We start from the raw sequence: 23,416 nt of genomic DNA on the forward strand, positions 1-23,416 counted from the left end.
TGAAAAAAAAAACATAAAAACAAAACCGCTATAATGACTGACATTAAAACATGTCGTAGGTCTGAGTGTTCATTAAACATGAGACAGTTTTTTCCCCATTAAAAAGTATATTTAAAATTATTATAAGCCATTGCAACATTATGCAGTTTGAACATTGAAAAAAGAACAAGATCCGGATACAAGCGGCCGAAATTAGTTTCCTCGGCAGGGCTGTCTCTCCCTGAGAGATAGGGTGAGAAAGTCGGTCATCCGGGAAGGGCTCAGAGTAGAGCCGCTGCTCCTCCGCATTGAGAGGAGCCAGATGAGATGGCTCGGGCATCTGTTTAGGATGCCACCTGGACGGCTCCCTGGTGAGGTGTTCCGGGCACGTCCCACCGGGAGGACACCCCGGGGATGACCCAGAACACCCTGGAGAGACTTACATCTCTCGGCTGGCCTGGGAACGCCTCATGATCCCGTTGGAAGAGCTGGAGGAAGTGGCTGGGTAGAGGGAAGTCTGTGCTTTCCTGCTAAAGCTACTGCCCCCGTGACCCGACCTCGGATAAGTGGAAGAAAATGGATGGATAGATGGAGCCATCCATTTTCTGTACCGCTTATCCTCACTAGGATCGCGGGCGTGCTGGAGCCTCTCCGTGAGTGCTGCTTCTGCTGTAATTAAGTGACCAATTTGAACAAATAAATACTTGGGCATGTGTAACGAGTACTCTCTTTTTATTAGTAATGCATAATCACAGCTATACAATAATAATCGTGTGTAAAAGAACTTGGGGTTAAAAGGAAGCAAAAGATGAATTATTTAATGTTAAAATAACAGTGGCCTCATTTGCTGTGGAGAAAATTTTAAAAATGAGTAAAATCTCAGACTAGATCGTGACATAGAAATTACAAATTTATGTAATATCTCTCTCTCTTAGGTTGATTGACAACTCTAAATTGCCCGTAGGTGTGAATGTGAGCTCGAATGGTTGTTTGTTTGTATGTGCCCTGCGATTGGCTGGCAACCAGTTCAGGGTGTACCCCGCCTCCTGCCCGATGACAGCTGGGATAGGCTCGAGCACGCCCGCGACCCTAGTGAGGAGAAGCGACTCAGAAAATGGATGGCTGGATCTCTCTCTCTCATAACTACTTATTCACAATAATAATAATATTTTATCAGAATCATCTTTATTTGCCAAGTATGTCCAAAAAACACACAAGGAATTTGTCTCCGGTAGTTGGAGCCGCTCTAGTACGACAACAGACAGTCAGTATTGTTGTTGTAGATATTTATGAAAATCCTAAATATAATTAAAATGCAGATGCCAATGCACTTACAAGCACCTCATTGCTAGAGACAAATGAAGGGACTGAAACCTCTTGAGGAACCGTCAAACTATCCATCCATCCATTTTCTGAGCCACTTTTCTTAACTAGGGTCGCAGGCGTGCTGGAGCCTATCCCAGCTGTCATCGGGCAGGAGGCTGGGTACACCCTGAACTGGTTGCCAGCCAATCGCAGGGCACATAGAAACAAACAACCATTCGCACTCACAGTCATGCCTACGGGCAATTTAGAGTCTCCAATTTATGCATGTTTTTGGGATGTGGGAGGAAACCGGAGTGCCCGGAGAAAACCCACGCAGACACGGGTAGAACATGCAAACTCCACACAAGTCGGGGCCGGGGATTGAACCCGGGTCCTCAGAACTGTGAGGCTGACGCTCTAACCAGTCGGCCACCGTGCCGCCACTGTCAAACTACTCAATGCAAAATTAAAATGAGACAAAAGGAAAATGTTTCTTGGTCATTGAGTAAAATCCAGATGAAATCTTCCATCGCTGAATCCATCCCTTTCATGTGGGGAAGCGGCACTTATTTGCAATAACTAACTTTTAACATGGAAAAACATAGACAAGATAAATTCAAATGTCAAGAAATGCCCAATTAGTATAATTACAAATTATAACAGCAAATACTCCCTCCTCTGGCCGATTGCTGATTGGGCCTTCGATTGGCTGGCAACCAGTTCAGGGTTTACCCCGACTCCTGCCCGATGATAGCTGGGATAGGATCCAGCACGCCCGCGACCCTGGTGAGGATAAGCGGCTTGGAAAATGGATAGGAAATAAGACCAGAAGGCCAATTCTGACCTAATTTCTCTATTAAAAATCATTTCATACTTACCGGTCAGATGATTTACGCTGGTGGCTGCACTGCCCCCCTTTCTCTTTTGCTTTTTTCCCTAAACAAAAACAAAACAAAAAGATGGAGTCATCGCACACAAAAGCATTTGAGAAATTATTCTTGACTGTTGTTGCTCCACTGTATAATAACTAAATGACTCTGGGACTCACGTAGTTGTCTCTGTAGGTCCAGTCCGGCTACCTGGTGGCGCTCAGATTCTTGGAAGTATCTGAGCTGCTCAGCCGGCGTCAGCGACTTCCACTGTGGACATCACCAAAGTGTCAGCGCACACATGCAGAACAACACCAGACAAGCGACGAGGACGTGTTTGTCGCAAACACAACTCACCATTTGCCCCAGGACCTTGTTGACCGCGGCGCTGTCTTGCCGTGGCGCAGCGGCTTCATAAATACTACGAATGCGTTCGGGGGTTTTTTTTACGTAAGGTGCGGTGGACGTGTCCCCGCATTTCCTCCTCTTTGTGCTAAAGGGAAAACAAAGCATCATGTCGCTTCTGTGTGCATGTGCAAGGAAAGACATTTTACAGAGAATACTGCCTTTGAATTCGCTGGCGGAGGATGGCAAACTGGGCTCGGCACCAGCTCGGAAAAGGTCTGTCTTAATCTACAAACACGTCAAAACACGCGTGTTGAACAACAGGAAGTGTGCGAAGATGCAAACGTCAAGGATTCATACACATTTGACACATTATATGGCACAAACAAGTTGGATACAGTTGTGTATCACTCCAACAGGAAGGAGGCTGATGCTCACCACCGACGGCGCACCGCCGACCTGCAAAAAAAAAAAAATAATAACGTACTTTTTATTACTACTCAGTTGTAACAAGTAACGAAAATTCCTCAACAGCAGAATAAGAAGCACCATAAAACATGATTTAAGATAGGATAATATTGTATCCCCAATGAGCAAATGCCAATTATTATTTATCAAATAATAAAAATACATATTCAGAAACTAAGCTTTATACAATGACTTTCTTAAACCTAAGGGGCTTGCGACCCACAACCCCTCCCACCCCAGACAAAAAACACGGGCACTTGTGTCTATCGATTAAGGTGAATTATTACAGTATGGAATCACATTTTTGCTGCATGTCCCAAAAATTTCCATCTACGCATTTGAGATTTATGTATGAATCGTCTGCTCTCGTTGGTTCAGCCTCTTTTCCGAGTCTGCGCTCACCACTTCCCAAATGGTTTCCCACTGCCGGTCATCCATCATCACACTCGGAATGGGCTTTGCTTGTTCACTTGGTATTTATGTCCTTCCCATTATTAGGACCGCCCTAAAATAAGTAAATCCGCCAATCACACGGCGAAGACTGGGGTGCTCTTTGTGACGTCACGTGTCAAGTTCAAAGAGCGGCGATGGCTAAGCTAACGAGCGAGCTAGCTAACTGACGGCCAATTTGACCGACATTTTGTCCATTACACCCCGAGGAAAATAATAAAAAAGCCTCTTTTGACCTTCAGAGACCATCACAATATGGTGAGTCTCTTCGAAGTGGCTTCCCATGTGGCTGCCATTTTAAGAGCCACGATGTTCAAATGTTCAATGTTCTTACACTATACTGTTTCAACTTGTTAAACGGCACAATACTGTAGGCTCACCAGGGAGATTACAAAAACAGGAACAAGGCTGCTGATGATATAAAAATATACACATCACTTTTAAAATGCCAGGGTTTTGAATTGCATAAGAATTTTCCACCAAGATTAATCATTTTAACACATTTTCAAATATTAATGTGCCCTAGAATTTGTACAACTCAACTGTTTTATTTTTTTTTTATCTTTTTGAGAGGGGAGGTAAAAATAAACTTGACTGTAATGGACTTGGACTGGGCGTTTAACTTGTTGGCTTCTCGGCCATGTCACCATTGCAAAAGAGATGTTCTGTTTTAACTGGCCTTTTACCTGGTTAAATAAAGTTGAAACAAAACAAATAAAATCTGGTTGCACAAGGATGCACTCCCTCATAAGAGTGTTGAGAATTAACAGTCTGTCGTGGCTGTCGCGACTCACTTTGAGCATTGCGGTCTAATCAAAGTGACTTTTTCCTTGTGTCATTTCACATTATTACACACAACTTAATTTCTGAGCTTATTGATTCTACTTTCTTTGTACGTATGGATTACTTCGGTTGTTCCCAACATTTGGTGAAATTTTCATGTCAATACCACCTTTGGAAATATATTTAATGAGAAAAATAGTGACGTGTTAAATACTTATTTCAGCCACTTTATGTACAATTGTCCATCCATCCATCCATTTTCTGAGCCGCTTCTCCTCACTAGGGTCGCGGACGTGCTGGAGCCTATCCCAGCTGTCATCAAGCAGGAGGCGGGGTACACCCTGAACTGGTTGCCAGCCAATCGCAGGGCACATACAAACAGACAACCATTCGCACGCACAGTCACACCTACAGGCAATTTAGAGTCTTCAATTAATGCATGTTTTTAGGATGTGGGAGGAAAACGGAGTGACCGGAGAAAAGCCACGCAGGCACGGGGAGAACATGCAAACTCCACACAGGCGGGGCCGGGGATTGAACCAGAGTCCTCAGAACTGTGAGGCTGACGCTCTAACCAGTCTGCCAACGTGCCGCCCCTATGAATTGATTTTTTAAAATAAATGTTTTACAATTGTACATATATGAATTGCCTTTATGAATGTTTTTACAAATGTTATTTATTAATTCTATTCTCTGTGTACATGACACCTGTTTTCCTCTTTCTCCTATTGGGAAAACAAAACATGAGCAAACACACGTCGCCTCTGTGAGGACGTGCCAGGAAAGACTGTCACGAGCGGCAATGCCGTAAGGGCAGATCCCAAAAAATAGACTCCAGGTAAGAGGTCCGAACAATTTTAATTAAATGGCAGAGCATGTGATGGCGAGACATACGAAACTAAAGGAACTCACAACCAGAGAGAATACAAAACAGATAACGCAGGGAGACACGACAAACAGTCCGTGTGGTATCATCGTATTGAGCCTAAATTTGGACAGCGGTCAGAACGGCGGGAAACACGGGGCAAATATATTCATATATATAAATATTCCGACGCCCACACACTGTGTATGTACAATTGTAAAACATTTACGGTTCCCTCTAAAAAGGCTGATGATTACAATGCATGACAGGTGCGTCACCGATGTCAACACCCCACTTCGCTCACCCAGACACTGCAACACAAAGTAAAACAACGTGAAACACAGGGCCATGACAGTATCCCCCCCCCCCTCAAAGGACGCCCCCTGCGGGTGGAGAGAGTGGAAGGCCCGGAGAAGGGACGGATCTAAGATCTAAGAGCGGGGAACCCAGGAACGCTCCTCAGGGCCGTAACCCTCCCAGTCGACCAAATACTGCACACCACTGTCCCTTCTTCTGGAATTTCACCCACTGTGCACACTGGCTCACCATCAACCACCCGCGGAGGAGCAGGAGGCACCGCTGGAGGACACAGAGGGCTGGAGGAAACAGGTTTGAGCAAGGAGACATGGAATACAGGGTGAACTTTCATGGCAGGAGGGAGCCGAAGTTTAACTGCCACCGGGTTAACAACAGAGTCAATTTCGAAAGGACCAATATACCGAGGGCCCAGTTTTTTAGAACCCACGGCCAAATGCAAATCTCGTGTGGACAACCAGACCTTCGCACCCGGACGGTAGGGAGGAGCTGCGATCCGATGACGATCAGCTAACTGCCGGTTGCAAGCCTCAGTACGGGACAAGGCCGCCTTTACATCCCGCCACACCCGATGAGCCCTTCGGAGATGGACCTGTACAGACGGGACGACCACCTCCCTCTCTTGAGAAGGGAACAACGGCGGTTGGTAACCGTATGCAGTCATGAACGGCGACCGTCCAGTGGCAGAGCAAACGAGGGTGTTATGCGCATATTCCACCCAAGGCAGGTGAGAAGCCCACGAGGAGGGGTGCTGATGGCAAACACAGCGAAGAGCAGCCTCCACATCTTGATTTGCCCTCTCAGCCTGGCCGTCTGCGGGTGTAAACCGGACGAACGACTGGAGGACGCCCCCAGCGCGTTGCAGAACAACCTCCAGACCTGAGAGACGAACTGCGGCCCCCTGTCAGACACCAGATCAGCAGGAATACCATGAACTCGGAAGACATGGTCGACAAGGAGATTAGCAGTCTCAAAGGAGGACGGCAGCTTCGGCAAAGCAACGAAATGGGCCATCTTGGAGAATCTGTCGACAACACTCAGGATGACCGAGTTCCCTCTGGACAGCGGAAGGCCTGTGATGAGGTCCGAGGCGACGTGGGACCAGGGGGGGAAGGAATGGGCAGTGGACGAAGAAGACCAGCTGGAGGACGATGGGACATCTTGCTACGGGCACACACTGAGCATGCCGAAACATATTCTTTAACGGCCCTGCATAGTCCCTGACACCAGAACCGTTGGGAAATGAAGAAAAATGTCCGACTGACCCCAGGATGGCAAGCGACTCTAGAAGTGTGTCCCCACCTCAACACCTCTGGACCGTAACAAATAATTTGCCATCAGGAACACCTCCCGGGGTCTGGACGTCCCTCCCTGCCTCCACCACCTTCTTCTCAACCTCCCACTGAAGCGCTCCCACCACCCGGGTCCCAGGTAGAATGGTCTCCACAACAGGCTGAACAGCCCGGCTGCTGTTTTCAAGTCACGAAACGGGTAAGGAACAGGGGGTTGAGTCTTTTAGCAGTCCGGAGGTAAGACAGATTCTTGTGGTCGGTGAAAACTTGAAAAGGTTCCCTCGTACCCTCCAGTCAATGCCTCCACTCCTGCAGCGCCAGGAAAATGGCCAGCAGCTCTCTATTTCCCACATCGTAATTGGCCTCTGCAGGGCTCAGGCGCCTAGAGAAGAAGGCGCAGGGGTGCAGCCTCTTGTCGACCGGGGACCTCTGGGACAGGACCGCCCCCACACCTGAATCAGATGAGTCCACCTCGACAACAAAAGGAAGGTCAGGATTAAGATGATGTAACACAAGAGCCTTCACAAAAAATTGTTTAATATGATCAAAAGTCACATCTGCCTTAGGGGTCCATACAAATGGTATTTTATTCTAGTCAGAGTCTAGTCAGAGGTCCCACCTTAAGGCTGTAATCACGTATAAATCGCCTATAAAAATTAGCAAATCCCAAAAACTTCTGCAACTTTTTCCTAGACGTTGGAGTTGGCCAATCAACCACAGCTTGGATTTTGGCTGGATCGGCCCGAAGCTGGCCCTTCCCCACAATGAACCCCAAAAACTGTACCGACTCCGCATGGAACTCACACTTCTCAGCCTTCACGTAAAGACGGTTTTCCATCAAGCGCTGCAACACCATGCGGACATGTTGGCGATGTTCACGTAGATCACGGGAAAAGATTAAGATGTCGTCCAAGTACACAAAACTGTCATGGGTGTGTGCTCCGGTTTTTGTCTTCCCCCTGTTTCACACACACCTGCTCCTGAGAGCATCTTCACCACCTGTGCCTCGTTCACCCTAATCACCCCTTGCATTTAACCTCGTGTCTCATTCTCTCTCGTCGCCAGTTCGTTGTACCTTGTCGTCGCGTTCCAGCATTCCTTGTTTCCACGTCACAGACTCACAGTAAGACGAGACCCTGTTCCGATTATCGACCTCGCCTTCTTACCTCATGTTTTTGGATACTGTTGCCTTTTTTGGATTGCCTGCCTGTGTACCGACCTATGCCCGTATATTAAACCTCTCTTTTTTGATACTGTCCATTTGTTTTGGAGTCGTGCATTTTTGGGTCCTATCCTCTGTTCCGTTTCTGACAGAACGAACTGGCCATAACATGGACCCAGCAGACTCAGACCCTTCAAGCGCAGGGTCAACGCCTCTCGAAGCAGGATGAGGAGCCTGCTGCCCTCCACCTTCATCGAGAGGGACTGTCAAGGCATCACGACAATATGATGAGACAGGTGGCCTCGCAGTTGGAACTTTTGATGAAAATGATTCAAGAGATGGAACCAGATGGCACAACACCCGATACCGCCACGGTACCGACATTTCCATGTGAAGCAGTCACCATGCAGCCACCTCCGCTGCTGTCTGCCCACAGCTCTCTCGACCGGAGAGGTTCTCTGGAGATTCTGGGAACATTAAGCCGTTCATCACTCAGTGCGAACTCCACTTTGAGCTGCAGGCAGCTGCCTTCCCCACCGAGCGGGCAAAAATTGCTTTCGTCATTTCCCACCTGACTGGTCGTGCGGAGGCGTGAGATACTGCTGAATGGAGCCGCAATTCCGCCGCGTGTCATTCGTGGGCTTTTTTCGTAAAGACTATGGAGCAAATCTTTCAATTTTCCACAACAGATCGTGAGGCAGCTCGTTCCCTTGTCACCTTACAACAAGGCAAGCGCAGGGTGTCAGATTACGCGATTGAGTTTCGCATTCTAGCAGCTGAGAGTCAGTGGAATAATTGGGCGCTACTCTATGCCTTTTTTCAAGGACTATCCCCCGCCGTCAAGGATCATTTAGTCCCACTACACCTGCTGAACGACTTGGACACTCTCATCGCTCTCGCCGTAAAAATCGACAAGAAGCTTCTGGATCGCGAGCTGGATGGAGATCGGCGGAGGGATGCGTCACCGCGCACTTGGAGGACTAGCCTCAGTGACCAGCCAAACCAAGGCAGATCCCCTGCTGCCCGTCTCAATCCACTGGCTAGCGTCACCACGGATGAACCCATGCAACTGGGCAGGTTCCGTCTCTCCCCTGAGGAATGTCACCGGGAAGGGCGGTGCTTCTACTGCGGGCAGTTGGGACATTCCGTGAGCAACTGTCATGTCAAAGTTGCCAGTACGGGAGCGGTGAGTCTAAATTTCATGAAGGAAGAAAAAATTTCATTAAGGAAGACCCTACCCGGGTTCTTCCTAAAGTGACAATGCTCTCCAGATCAAGAGATTCATACAGCTGTATTTATTGACTCTGAACCTGACTTGTCTCAAGTGCCCACCTGTTACCATGACAACAAAGTTTTTTCCAAATCCAAAGCTAAATCCCTTCCACCCACAGACCTTATGACTGTGCAGTTGACTTGCTGCCTGGAACCGCACCTCCACGGGGGAGGTTGTTCTCTCTTTCAGGGCCGGAACACAAGGCCATGAAGGAGTACGTGGAAGAATCACTGGACGCCGGGATCATCCGCCCATCTTCATCCCCTGCGGGAGTAGGATTTTTCTTTGTGGACAAAAAGGACAAGACCCTGCGACCCTGTATCGATTACCGGGGTCTCAACGAGATAACTGTTAAAAAAGGGGTACTCTCTTCCTCTCATCTCCACCGCCTTTGAGTTCCTGGAGAGAGCCAAGATTTTCACCAAACTAGACTTAAGAAATGCGTATCATCTAGTCAGGATAAGGGAGAGGGATGAATGGAAAACAGCATTCAACACACAAACGGGACATTATGAGTATTTGGTAATGCCTTTTGGACTTACTAACGCTCCAGCTGTTTTCCAAAACCTTGTCAATGATGTCCTGCGTGACATGTTGAATGTGTATGGTTTTGTCTATTTGGACGACATTTTGATATTCTCTCCGGATGAAGAGACTCACATTATTCATGTCCGCTCTGTATTGCAGCGGTTACTGCAGAATCAACTATATGTCAAGGCTGAAAAATGTGAGTTCCACAAGGCGTCCGTTTCTTTTCTGGGTTTCGTCATGGCTCAAGGTGAAGTCAAAATGGACACTTGCAAAGTCGATGCCGTTATTAATTGGCATACTCCCACGTCACGCAAAGATGTACAAAGGTTCTTAGGGTTTGCAAACCTCTACAGAAAATTCATAAATTTCAGTTCTATAGCCTCTCCTTTGCATGATCTTACCTCGCCACACAGACCTTTTGTATGGAACCCGCTTTGTCAGGCAGCTTTTCAGAAACTTAAATCGAGCTTTACCTCCGCTCCCATCCTTATTTTGCCAGATCTCAAACAGCAGTTAGTGGTAGAAATCGATGCGTCTGATGCCGGAATAGGAGCAGTGCTCTCCCAGAAATCTCTCAAGGTGTCATGAACGGAACAGAGGATAGGAACCAAAAATGCACGACTCCTAAACAAATGGACAGTTTCCAAAAAGAGAGGTTTAATATACGGGCATAGGTCGGTACACAGGTTTAATATACGGGCATAGGTCGGTACACAGGCAACAGTATCCAAAAACATGAGGCAAAGCGGCGAGGTCGATAATCGGAACTGGGTCAAAGTCTTACTGTGAGTCTGTGACGTGGAAACAAGGAATGCTGGAACGCGACGACAAGGTACAACGAACTGGCGACGAGAGGGAATGAGACACAAGGTTAAATACAAGGGGTAATTAGGGTGAACGAGGCACAGGTGGTGAAGATGCTCACAGGAGCAGGTGTGTGTGAAACAGGGGGAAGACAAAAACCGGAACACACATGACACAAGGATGGTAAATTACATCCTTGCGCTTTTCTCTCCAACAAAACTGACCCCAGCCGAGAGAAATTATGACATTGGTGACCGTGAACTGGTGACAGTCAAGGTGGCTTTGATGGAGTGAAGGCACTGGCTAGCCGCCCAGACTCTATTATTAGTATGGACAGATCACAAGAACCTTGAGTATATTAAATCTGCTAAAGGATTAAATGCAAGGCAGGCTAGATGGGCTCTGTTCTTCACTAGATTTAATTTCATGTTATCCTACCGACCTGGTTCTAAAAATGGTAAGCCAGATGGTTTGTCACGTATTTTCTGCGAAGAGAATTCTTTGTCCGACCCTAAGACTATTTTTTTGGAAGGAGTTTTGCAATCTCATAGGTGCTACCGTCAGTCTGTCATCTGGGTTTCACCCTGAAGCCAACAGCCAAACCGAGAGGTTGAACCAGGACCTGGAGACTGGGCTCCGATGTCTCGCTTCACAGGAGCCGCGATCCTGGTCTCAGAAACTGGTCTGGGTCGAATTCTCCCACAATTCCCTCCCCTCTGCATCCACTGGTCTATCGCCTTTTCACGTTGTGTTACCAACCATCTCTGTTTACTGCCATAGCCCCAGAGTCCACAGTTCCAGCGGCATTGACCTTGGTGAGACGCTGCAGGAGGACCTGGGAGCGAGCCCGCCAGATGCTGCTGCGCCAGGGACGGTCCGCATTACCACAGTTCCTCTCTGGGTACTCTGTTATAGGCTTTCTCTAGATCTACAAAGACACAATGTAGCTCCTTCTGACCTTCTCTGTACTGTTCCATCAACATCCTCAAGGCAAATAATGCATTTGTGGTACTCTTTCTAGGCATGAAACCATACTGTTGCTCGCAAATACTCACTTCTGTCCTGAGTCAAGCCTCCACTACTCTTTCCCATAACTTGATTGTGTGGCTCATCAACTTTAATTCCTCTATAGTCACCACAATCATGGAATGACCGCAGCTCTAATTCGCGCCAAACTTACATGTCAAAACAGGGTACAGGTAACGACCAGCCTAAATCTGACTCGTCCAACCGAGACCCTAAAACGACAAGTGACAACTGGGAAAAGGACTCCCGAACCAACAGCTCCCAAAGGAAATTTAGTGCTGTGGCAGAAGAATTACTTGAGGTGCTCCATAGCGTGTCCAAAGACAAAAGAGCCATCTTTATGACTAGGCCTGACTGAGTCGAACAGGACCACAGAGGACGCAATAGGTCAACCAGGTAAGCTCTGTTGTTCCCCTATTGACCTGCCAAGTGCCTCCGTGACCCCGGCCGATTCTTCGACGACCTCACCTCGTCATAACGTTAGCGGACCACTTTGTGACGACCAATCCCTAAACCCCTCTCGTGCCATCCTAATCGTCCGACGAGACCCAGGCAAGGCCCCTGACTCGCGTTAAATGAGGCCACTAAATAACGTTCTGCCATTCCGACAGCTTTTGGGTGAGCTAACTTCTTACGCTGGAGCATGAATTTGTCCAAGAAGCTTTGATTGACCCCGCAGCAGACATCACTGTTATGTCCCATGCTGTGTTCAATCAACTTCTGACATTGCTACAAGCCAGTGGCCGCGACCTTCAACTGCAATGCTGCGCATTAACTATCCGTGCATTTTCAGTGACTAATACCGAGCTAAACACCGTAACTATGCTCCACTGGACAATTGGCCCCATGACGTTAGTCCACCCGGTCTACGTGTCTCCAATTGAAACCGTCCCCCTGCTCATCGGCCAAGACCTGCTCTGCCGGTTCGAGCCACTTACAAAAATCTTCAGCTGTGGGCGCAGGTGGAACAGGCATTACCACCACCAACTGCATGCCACACCCCTCCTTCCCGAACAACCGTGCTGCTGATTCACAACCACACAAGGAACGACATTCACATCCCCAGATCCACTAGGCTTGGCCTCTTGATCTGCTCCAATTTCCACGACCAATCACGGTCACCGTGATTGGTCACCTTCCACCAGACCTCTTCCCATTGCCTCGCTCTGGTGGAGTCCAACTCACTGTTCCTTCGCGACACATTGCTCTCGTTCCAGTGGGTCCTACTGAAGGTGATGACATCATCAGAGTGGACCTGGCAACAGACCAACACCTGGTGATCCACGCGCTCATTACAATCCCAGCTGCACCCGAAAGTGCGTCCCCCGCGACTTCACCCATTCCCTCAAACTCATCACGAACCAACTCACCTGCACCGGTGACACCGTGCGATAGTCGCCTACTCCCTTATCCGACGTTGAAACTCACGTTCAGCAGGTCCTAGCGGATGCTGACGCCCTAAGTTCTGAGTATGAACAATTTACTTCAAATTTGGCAGAAACATAGAAAAATATCCAATAAATACCGCGTATGAATTTGATAAACAGGGCTATTCACGTGAAAGATTTTGACGGGGGGGGGCTGTAAATTCGGGAAATGTTGTCCTGTCATGTTCTTCTTGTGTTTTATTCCGGTTTGCAACAAAACTTAAGGCGCATTACTGCCACCTAGTGTAATGAAATGTATCTCAGGTGCCTACCAATTTACTACGACAAATAAATTTGAAATAAATACTATACCATCCATCCATCCATGTTCTACCACTTATCCGAGGTCGGGTCGCGGGGGCAGTAGCTTTAGCATGGAATCCCAGACATCCCTCTCCCCAGCCACTCCATCCAGCTCTTCCGAGGGGATCCCGAGGCGTTCCCAGGCCAGCCGAAGGACGTAGTCTCTCCAGCGTGTTCTGGGTCATCCCCGGGGTCTCCTCCCGGTGGGACGTGCCCGGAACACCTCACCAGGGAGGCGTCCGGGAGGCATTCAAATCAGATGCCCAAGCCACCTCACCTGGCTCCTCTCGATGTGGAGGAGCAGCGACTCTACTCTGAGATCCTCCCGGATGACCGAGCTTCTCACCCTATCTCTAAAGGAGAGCCCGGACACCTTGCGGAGGAAACTCATTTCGGCCGCTTGTATTCGGGATCTTGTTGTTTTGGTCACGACCCACAGCTTGTGACCATAGGTGAGAGTAGGAAAGGAGATCGACCGGTAAATTGAGAGCTTCGCCTTTCGGCTTAGCTCCTTCTTTACCACAACGGACGATACAAAGTCCGCATCACTGCAGACGCTGCACCTATCGGCCTGTCGATCTCCCGTTCCATTCTTCACTCACTCGTGAACAAGACCCCAAGATACTTGAACTCCTCCGATTTGGTGGTGCTGATTCTCATCCCAGCCGCTTCACACTCGGCTGTGAACTGCTCCAGTGAGAGTTGGAGGTCACGGCTTGATGAAGCCAACAAAACCACATCATCTGCAAAAAGCAGAGATGCAATACTGAGGCCACCAAACCGGCCCCCTCTGCGCCTCGGCTGCACCTTGAAACTCTGTCCATAAAAGTTATGAACAGAATCGGCGACAAAGGGCAGCCTTGGCGGAGTCCAACCCTCACCGGAATCGAGTCCGACTTACTGCCGGATATGCGGACCAAACTCTGACTCTGGTCGTACAGGGACAGAACATCCCGTATCAGGGGGTTCGGTACCCCATACTCCCGAAGCACCCTTCACAGGACTCCCTGAGGGACTCGGTCAAATGCCTTCTCCAAGTCCACAAAACACATGTAGACTGGTTGGGCGAACTCCCATGCACCCATGACCCTGCCGAGGGTTTAGAGTTGGTCCACTGTTCCACGGCCAGGACGAAAACCACACTGCTCCTCCTGAATCTGAGATTCGACTTCCCGACGGAACCCTCCTCTCCAGCACCCCTGAAGAGCTTTTTAAACACCTCAGTGACCTCAACCCCAGAGATAGGAGAGCCCGCCTCAGAGAAACCAGACTCTGCTTCCTCATGGGAAGGCGTGTCGGTGGAATTGAGGAGGTCTTCGAAGTATTCTCCCCACTGACTCACAACATCCCGAGTCGAGGTCAGCAGCGTCCCATCCCCACTATACACTGCTTTCCTCTCCTGAGACGCCGGATGGTGGACCAGAATTTCCTCGAAGCCGTCCGGAAGTCTTTCTCCATGGCCTCACCGAACTCCTCCCCTACCCGAGTTTTGCTTCAGCGACCACCAAAGCTGCATTCCGCTTGGCCAGCCGGTACCCATCAGCTGCCGCCGGGGGCCCACCGGCCAAAAAAGCCCGATAGGACTCCTTCTTCAGCTTGACGGCATCTCTCACCATTGGTGTCCACCAACGTGTTCGGGGGATTCCTGCCACGACAGGCCACCTTATGGCCACAGCTCCAGTCGGCCGCCTCAGCAATGGAGGCGCGGAGCATGGTCCACTCGGGCTTGACGTCCCCCACCTCCCCCGGAACATGAGCAAAGTTCTGTCGGCGGTGGGAGTTGAAACTACTTCTGACAGGGGATTCTGCCAGACGTTCCGACCAGACCCTCGCAATACGTTTGGGCCTGCCAGGTCGGACTGGCATCTTCTCCCACCATCGGAGCCAACTCACCACCAGGTGGTGATCAGTTGACAATCCCGCGCCTCTCTTCACCCGAGTGTCCAAAACATGCGGCCACAAGTCTGATGACATGACCACAAAGTCGATCATCGAACTGCGAGCTCGGGTGTCCTGGTGCCAAGCGCACGTGTGGACACCCTTATGCTTGAACATGGTGTTCGTTATGGACAATCCGTGATAAGCACAGAATTCCAATAACAGAACACCGCTCGGGTTCTGATCGGGGGGCCGTTCCTCCCAATCACGCCCTTCCGGGTCTTACTGTCATTGCCCACGTGAGCACTGAAGTCCCCCAGCAGAACGATGCCGTCGCCAGCGGGAGCATTCTCCAGCACCCCCTCTAAGAACTCCAAAAAGGGTGGGTACTCTGAACTTCTGTTTGGTGCATAGGCACAAACAACAGTCAGGACCCGTCCCCCCACCCGAAGGCGGAGGGAGGCTACCCTCTCATTCACCGGGGTGAACCCCAATGTACAGGTGCCGAGCCAGGCGGCAATAGGTACACCCACACCTGCTCTGCACCTCTCATCGTGGGCAACTCCAGAGTGTAAAAGAGTCCAATCCCTCCCAAGAGGACTGGTACCAGAGCCTAAGCTGTGTGTGGAGGCGAGCCCGACCATATCTCGTCAGAACTTCTCGATCTCACACACCAGCTCGGGCTCCTTCCCTGCCAGAGAGGTGACATCCCACGTCCCTAGAGCCAGCTTCTGTAGCTGGGGATCGGAATGCCAAGGTCACCGCCTTCGGCCACCGCCCAGCTCACACTGCACCCGACCCCTATGGCTCCTCCCACAAGTGGTGAGCCCATGGGAAGGGGGACCCACGTTACCCTTTGGGGCTGTGCCCGGCCGGGCCCCATGGGTATAGGCCACCAGGTGCTCGCCTTCGAGTCCCACCTCCAGGCCTGGCTCCAGAGGGAGGCCCCGGTGACCCGCGTCCAGGCAAGGGAAACCTCAATCCATCAATATTATTTTAGCTGTGCTTTGTCTGGTCCCTCATCTAGGACCTGTTTGCCATGGGTGACCCTACCAGGGGCGTGAAGCCCCAGACAACTTAGCTCCTAGGATCATTGGGACACACAACTCCCTCCGCCACGATAAGGTGACGGCCGATAAGGTGACGGCTTCCAGGAGGGGTTGTAGAATTTCCTTTTTTTTTTTTTACAAATTATTGAGCAATCTAAATTGCTGCAAATGGCTTGTTCTCTTTGACGATGCAATGTTAACATGCATTTTTTTTTTTCTTAATTCCGTAAAAGCAATTGGCGGCAAGAAGACCGACTGGTTAGCACATCTGCCTCACAGTTCTGAGGACCGGGGTTCAAATCGAAAAACACAAAAACAAAAACAATACTAGAGAGCGCGTAATCGAGGCGACCACACTGGTAGGCGCCGTCTTGATACCATTAGGGCCATAATGAAAATTGAAGCTACTGTGATCATATAATACTGTGTAAAACTGCACTGCATCATACTGACAGATGTTTCAAATATTGTGGTGACCCCAATTACCGGTAAATAGACCAAGGACAGTAGCAAAATATTAGGAACACTCTACAATCAACATAAGTGCATCTCAATACATGGAAGAAATGTTCTATTTAATTCTATTCAATGTATTTTTTTTATTAGGAAATAAAGTCAAAAAGCCGATTCTGACCTAATTTCTCTATTAAAAATCATTTCAAGTGTTTATGTTGTAATTTCTTGGTTGTAAACTTTAGCTTTCCACCTGCTTAACAACATATAAAAAAATTGACAATTTTAACATTGAATTTCACTCTTTCAATGGAACTACTGAAATTAAATACTAATTCACTGAGATGCACCTATACATTATTTTTGTAAAGGCAGAATTTCAGAGCCACATAGTCGGCTTTGGGCAGATTTATAGGAACTAAAAATACTTAGATATACTGTACTTACCGGTCAGATGATTTACACTAGTGGCTGCACTGCCCACTTGCTCTTTTGCTTTTTGCCCTAAACAAAAACAAAACAGAAAGCATGGAGTCATCGTGGATCATATAATACTGTGTAAAACTGCACTGCATCATACCGCTCAGGTATGAGCCGCTCAGGTTCTTGGAAGAAGAGCTGCACAGCCGACGTCAGCGACTTCCACTGTGGACATCAGAGTGTCAGCGCACACATGCAGAACACCACCAGACAAGCGACGAGGACGTGTTTGTCGCAAACACAACTCACCATTTGCCCCAGGACCTTGTTGACAGCGGCACTGTCTTGCCGTGGCGCAGCAGCCTTGACCACAGGGCCGCTGCTCCTTCATAAATACTATGAATGCGTTCGTTTTTTTTTTTTTATGTAAGGCGCGGTGGACGTGTCAGCGCATTTCCTCCTCTTTGTGCTTATGCGAAAACAAAGCATCAGCATGTCGCCGGGAAAGACATTTTACAGAGAATACTTACTTTGAATTTGCTGGCAAAGGTCCAGGAGGATGGCGAACCTGGCCCGGCACCAGCTCTGAAAAGGTCTGTCTTAATCTACAAACACGTCAAAATATGCGTGTTGAACAACAGGAAGTGCCGAAGATGCAAACATTGAAGGATTCAAGGATTGATACACATTTGACACATTATATTGCGCAAACAAGTTGTATACAGTTGTGTGTGTTACTGACATCACTCCAACAGGAAGGAGGCTGATGCTCACTACTGACGGTGCACCGCTGACCTGCAAAAAAATTATTAACCTACTTTTTATTACTACTCAGTTGTAACAAGTAACTAAAATTCCTCAACAGCAGAATAAGAATCACTATTAAACGTGATTTAAGAAAGGATAATATTGTATCCCCATTGAGAAAATGCCGGTGTAACAGGAGCACACAGTACATTATTTATCAAATAATAAAAATACATATTCAGAAACTAAGCTTTATGCAATGACTTTCTTAAACCTATGGGGCTTGCGACCCACAACCGCCCCCAGAGGAAAAAACGGCCACTCGTGTCTATCGATTAAGGTGAATTATTACAGTATGGAATCACAATATTTGCTGTATGTTCCAAAAATTTCCATGTGCGCATTTGAGATTTATGTATGAATCGTCTCCTACCTGCTCTCGTTGGTTCAGCATCTTGGCCGAGTCGGTGCTCACCACTTGCCAAATGGTTTCCCACTATCGGTCATACATCATGACACTCGGAATGGGCTTTGCTTGTTCACTTGGTATTTATGTCTTTCCCATTATTAGGACCGCCCTAAAATAAGTGAATCCGCCAATCACACGGCGAAGACTGGGGTGCTCTTTGTGACGTCACGTGTCAAGTTCAAAGAGCGGCGATGGCTAAGCTAACGAGCGAGCTAGCTAACTGATGGCCAATTTGACCGACATTTTGTCCATTACACCCCGAGGAAAATAATAAAAACGCCTCTTTTGACCTTCAGAGACTATCACAATATGGTGAGTCTTCTCGAAGGGGCTTGCAATGTGGCCGCCATTTTAAGAGCCACAATGTTCAAAACGAGTGACCAAAACTTGAGCAAAGCAACAGTCAGAGCGATTTTAGCTTGGAAAAAAAGACAAATATATCCATGACACTCCGTTAATGTCCTGTTATGGGTGGTCGTTTTTGCCAAACACAACACAAATTGGTTCAATTCATCTAACAGCCGTAATACATTCAGACATTTTGTGAATTTGAAACAAATGCCAAATGGCAGTACATTTATTGTATTTACCTCAGGTTTCCAAGTTTTCTCAAGTATTTAGCTCACCGCCATTTCACAATATTTTGCTGTTAACGGTACAAACCACACCAAAAATTAATCAGAGTGACTGATTAAGTATACGCAGAGGTGGCGAGAGAAGCCAAATACTGTATTCAAGTCAGAATAATGTGACTCGTCTAAGTAAAAAGTAGTCCTCCAAATAATTACTTGAGTAAGACTAAGAAAGTACTCTGTGAAAAAACACCTAGTGAGTAAGTAGTGAGGAACTTCAAAATGTTTTTTTTAATCAGAGCATGAACGTCAAATAAAATTGAAATAGATACAACATCATTTAGTCATTTTGCTGATTTGTGCTTATATTTAACCTGATGGATTGTATTTTTTCGAGTCACATTATTCTGACTTGAGTACAGTATTTGGCTTCTCTCGCCACCTCTGCGTATACTTAATCAAATGTACCGCCATTTGTTTCAATTTCACAATATGTCTGAATGTATGACCGCTGTTAGATGAATTGAACCAATTTGTGTTGTGTCTGGCAAAAACGACCACCCATAACAGGACATTAACGGAGTGTCATGGATATATTTGTCTTTTTTTCCAAGCTAAAATCGCTTTGACTGTTGTTTTGAACGTTGTGGCTCTTAAAATGGCGGCTATATTGCGAGCCCGTTCGAGAAGACTCACCATATTGTGATGGTCTCTGAAGGTCAAAAGAGGCGATTTTATTATTTTCCTCGGGGTGTAATGGACAAAATGTCGGTCAAATTGGCCGTCCGTTAGCTAGCTCGCTCGTTAGCTTAGCCATTACCGCTCTTTGAACTTGACACGTGACGTCACAAAGAGCACCCCAGTCTTAGCCGTGTGATTGGCGGGTTGACTTATTTTAGGGCGGTCCTAATAATGGGAAGGACATAAATGAACATAAGTGAACAAGCAAAGCCCATTCCGAGTGTCATGATGGATGACTGACGGTTGGAAACCATTTGGAAGTGGTGAGCGCGGACTCGGAAAAGATGCTGAACCAACGAGAGCAGGTAGGAGACGATTCATACATAAATCTCAAATGCGTACATTGAAATTTTTGGAACATGCAGCAAATATTGTGATTCCATACTGTAATAATTCACCTTAATCGATAGACACAAGTGCCCGTGTTTTTTCTCTGGGGTGGGAGGGGGTTGTGGGTCGCAAGCTCCTTAGGTTTAAGAAAGTCATTATATAAAGCTTAGTTTCTGAATATGTATTTTTATTATTTGATAAATAATGTACTGTGTGCTCCTGTTACACCGGCATTTGCTCATTGGGGATACAATATTTTCCTATCTTAAATCATGTTTTATGGTGCTTCTTATTCTGCTGTTGAGGAATTTTCGTTACTTGTTACAACTGAGTAGTTATAAAAAGTACGTAAATTATTTTTTTTTTTTGCAGGTCGGCGGTGCGCCGTCGGTGGTGAGCATCAGCCTCCTTCCTGTTGGAGTGATGTAAGTAACACACACAACTGTATCCAACTTGTTTGTGCCTTATAATGTGTCAAATGTGTATGAATCCTTGAATGTTTGCATCTTCGCACACTTCCTGTTGTTCAACACGCATGTTTTGACTTGTTTGTAGATTAAGACAGACCTTTTCCGAGCTGGTCTTGGGCCCAGTTCGCCATCCTCCGCGACCTTTGCCAGCGAATTCAAAGTAAGTATTCTCTGTAAAATGTCTTTCCCGGCACATGCACACACAGGCGACATGCTGATGCTTTGTTTTCCCATTAGCACAAAGTGGAGGAAATGTGCTGACACGTACCGCGCCTTACGTCAAAAAAACCCCGAACGCATTCCAGATTTTCATGAAGGAGCAGCGGCCTTTTGTGAAGGCAGCTGCGCCATGACAAGACAGCGCCGCTGTCAACAAGGTCCTGGGGCAAATGATGAGTTTTGTTTGCGACAAACACGTCCTCGTCGCTTGTCTGGTGTTGTTCTGCATGTGTGCGCTGACACTTTGGTGATGTCCACAGTGGAAGTCGCTGACGCCGGCTGAGCAGCTCAGATACTTCCAAGAATCTGAGCACCACCAGGTACCCGGACTGGACCTACAGAGACAACTACGTGAGTCCCAGAGTCATTTAGTTATTGTACAGTGGAGCAACAACAGTCAAGAATAATTTCTCAAATGCTTTTGTGTACGATGACTCCATGCTTTTTGTTTTATTTTTGTTTAGGGAAAAAAGCAAAAGAGAAAGGGGGGCAGTGCAGCCACCAGCGTAAATCATCTGACCGGTAAGTACAGTATATCTAAATATTTTTAGTTCCTATAAATCTGCCCAAAGCCTACTACGTGGCTCTGAAATTCTGCCTTTACAAAAATAATGTAGAGGTGCATCTCAGTGAATTAGTATTTCATTTCAGTAGTTCCATTGAAAGAGTGAAATTCAATGTTAAAATTCTGTCGTTTTTCTTTTTATTGAATTATATCAAAACAGATGAAAAGCCAAAATTGACCACCAAGAAATGAGATTATGAACACTTGAAATGATTTTAGGTCAGAATTGGCCTTCTGACTTTATTTCCTAATAAAACAAATTCAATTAAATATAATTGCATAGAAAATGTCTTCCATGTTTTGAGATTGTGGAGATGTATAATATATATAGAATATTTTGCTCCTGTCCATCTATCTACCGGTAAATGGGGTCGCCACAATATTAGAAACATCTGTCAGTAAGATGCAGTGCAGTTGTACACAGTATTATATGATCACAGCAGCTTCAATTTTCATTATGGCCCCAATATTCCTTGGTACTTCTGTCCATAATTTCAACTGAAAAGTGGACTGAAATCTTTAGATTGTGTACCAAATTCTTGACGACTACTTACAGTTACTACCTCTGTTTCCAAGCACTGGAGGCGGCGGAGCATACACTTTAAATATATTGCAAATGTTTTAATAAATCTATATACATGTTCTACGAATTGCTTAGTTTTTGCTTTTTTTCCTCTCGATGAATGTTTTTACGAATGTATTTTATTAATTCTATTCTATTCTGTGTGTGTTCCCTCAAACTTGTGTTATCCGTGAAAACAATGTATTACCAACAATAGGACCTTGTTTTTTTCCCTGCCAAAAATCATGTTTGTCATTCTGCAAAGTAATTAGTGGTATCGGGGTGATGACTTTTCACACGTGAGGCACATTGTGACTTGCAGTTCGAATGATCAACACGACACATTTGTCAGCAGAAGCGCACGAAACGACTTGTGGTGCAATTGAAGACAACTTTCCCCAGCAGAAGACCTGATGCAACCTGCGGCCAGCGTCTGGCGGCCTGAGAGATTTGGTGGTCAACTTTGGGGAAAGCGTCCTGACACTCAAGCTCCTGTCTTCATTTGTCTTTACGGTGCCATGACGCAAAATCCAATTGCGAGAAACAAATCTTAAATTGTCTCACTTGAGCCGTGCAGGGTAAATCCAGCCTAAATCATAAGAGATGACCCGTGGACGTCTCGGACGAACTTCCCCAGCCGCCACTGCCATTAAAGCAATTCCTTTTTTAACATGTCGTAACACGCTCCCTCAAAACTCTCGTATCTCAAGTCCTCTTTTTCCATTGAAATTCCCGTTCCAGCCACCCAAAAACAGCATCAAAATAAAATAGCGCTTCTCCTGTCCAAACTACAGTAATCCCCATTATATAGAACGTACAGAATTCAAAGGTTTCAGCTCACATGTTTCATGCTTTCATTTCGGGCTCACCACCATTTTTGAAACTGAGAGCTGCTGCTGATGAATGCAAACGGCTACCAGTTTAAAGCACAGTTCTGAAATAACAAACAATTTGGACTCAGGAATTCCATTCGTTCCGTGACCAGTATTGCATATCGCAGATGTCAAAAGCATCACTTTTCACCTCCACACCCAAAAAAGGCCTGTTTGTTGAACCTTTAACATTGCATGTCAAAGAGAACACACCATCAGCACTTTAGATTGTTCAATAATTTGTAAAAAAAAAAGACACACAAAATAATCATTGTATAAAAACAATAAAAGACTGGTTTCATAAATTGTGATTCGCTTACATCACTTGAACATCACTTAATCAAACCCGGAAAACTGTGTCTGCTACACTCACTACGGTTTGATTACAAAAGCGAAAGCGGGGCAGTGCAGCCACCAGTTTAACCAGTAAGTATGTCTCAGTATTTTTATTTGATACAAATCTGGCCAAAGCCAACTACGTGGCACCAAAAATTCTGCCTTTACAAAAACGTGAGGTTCTTTGTAAGAGAGGGGGAATTGGTTGGGGGCAGCGGGCTTAGGACGAATACTATCCGAAAACATGAAAGACTATGAAGGAATAAAAATGTGTTAAAACACATATTACAAGGAATACAATTCACCTAGTGTGCAGTACTGCTGTGCCTTTCTATATTTTTAAGAGTTTCAAATGTATTTAAGAGGATAGAATTGTTTCTAAGCATGTGGTAGATGTTAATAGGAGTGTGGGTTTGATTGAGTCTGGTGAGGTTGATTCAGCAACTGTCTGGACTGCGGCCAACCGGGACACAAGGTATCCACCTGCATGGCGAGACCTTCACGGGGAAGTGACGCTACGCGTTCCAAGCAGAGCG

At 46.8% G+C, this 23,416-nt stretch overlaps 2 long non-coding RNA genes and 1 pseudogene across 2 annotated transcripts; 1 reads left to right on the forward strand and 2 right to left on the reverse strand.

The window, feature by feature from the left end:
* LOC133396153 (protein OSCP1-like) overlaps positions 1-23,416 on the reverse strand; it is a 112,094-nt pseudogene that overhangs the window by 75,536 nt on the left and 13,142 nt on the right.
* On the reverse strand, positions 1,527-18,462 carry LOC133396057 (uncharacterized). Its single transcript, XR_009767313.1, has 10 exons — positions 18,178-18,462; positions 17,740-17,792; positions 17,528-17,602; positions 17,307-17,466; positions 17,158-17,222; positions 17,025-17,081; positions 2,511-2,957; positions 2,333-2,423; positions 2,163-2,220; positions 1,527-2,067 (listed from the first exon to the last, which is right to left on the reverse strand). It is a non-coding gene; the product is annotated as an uncharacterized LOC133396057 (long non-coding RNA).
* LOC133396058 (uncharacterized) lies at positions 19,751-22,824 on the forward strand. Its single transcript, XR_009767314.1, has 7 exons — positions 19,751-19,831; positions 20,229-20,281; positions 20,412-20,486; positions 20,564-20,703; positions 20,806-20,896; positions 21,010-21,067; positions 22,028-22,824. It is a non-coding gene; the product is annotated as an uncharacterized LOC133396058 (long non-coding RNA).

This window comes from Phycodurus eques, chromosome 20 (assembly GCF_024500275.1).
Source record: "Phycodurus eques isolate BA_2022a chromosome 20, UOR_Pequ_1.1, whole genome shotgun sequence".
Lineage (NCBI taxonomy): Eukaryota > Metazoa > Chordata > Actinopteri > Syngnathiformes > Syngnathidae > Phycodurus > Phycodurus eques.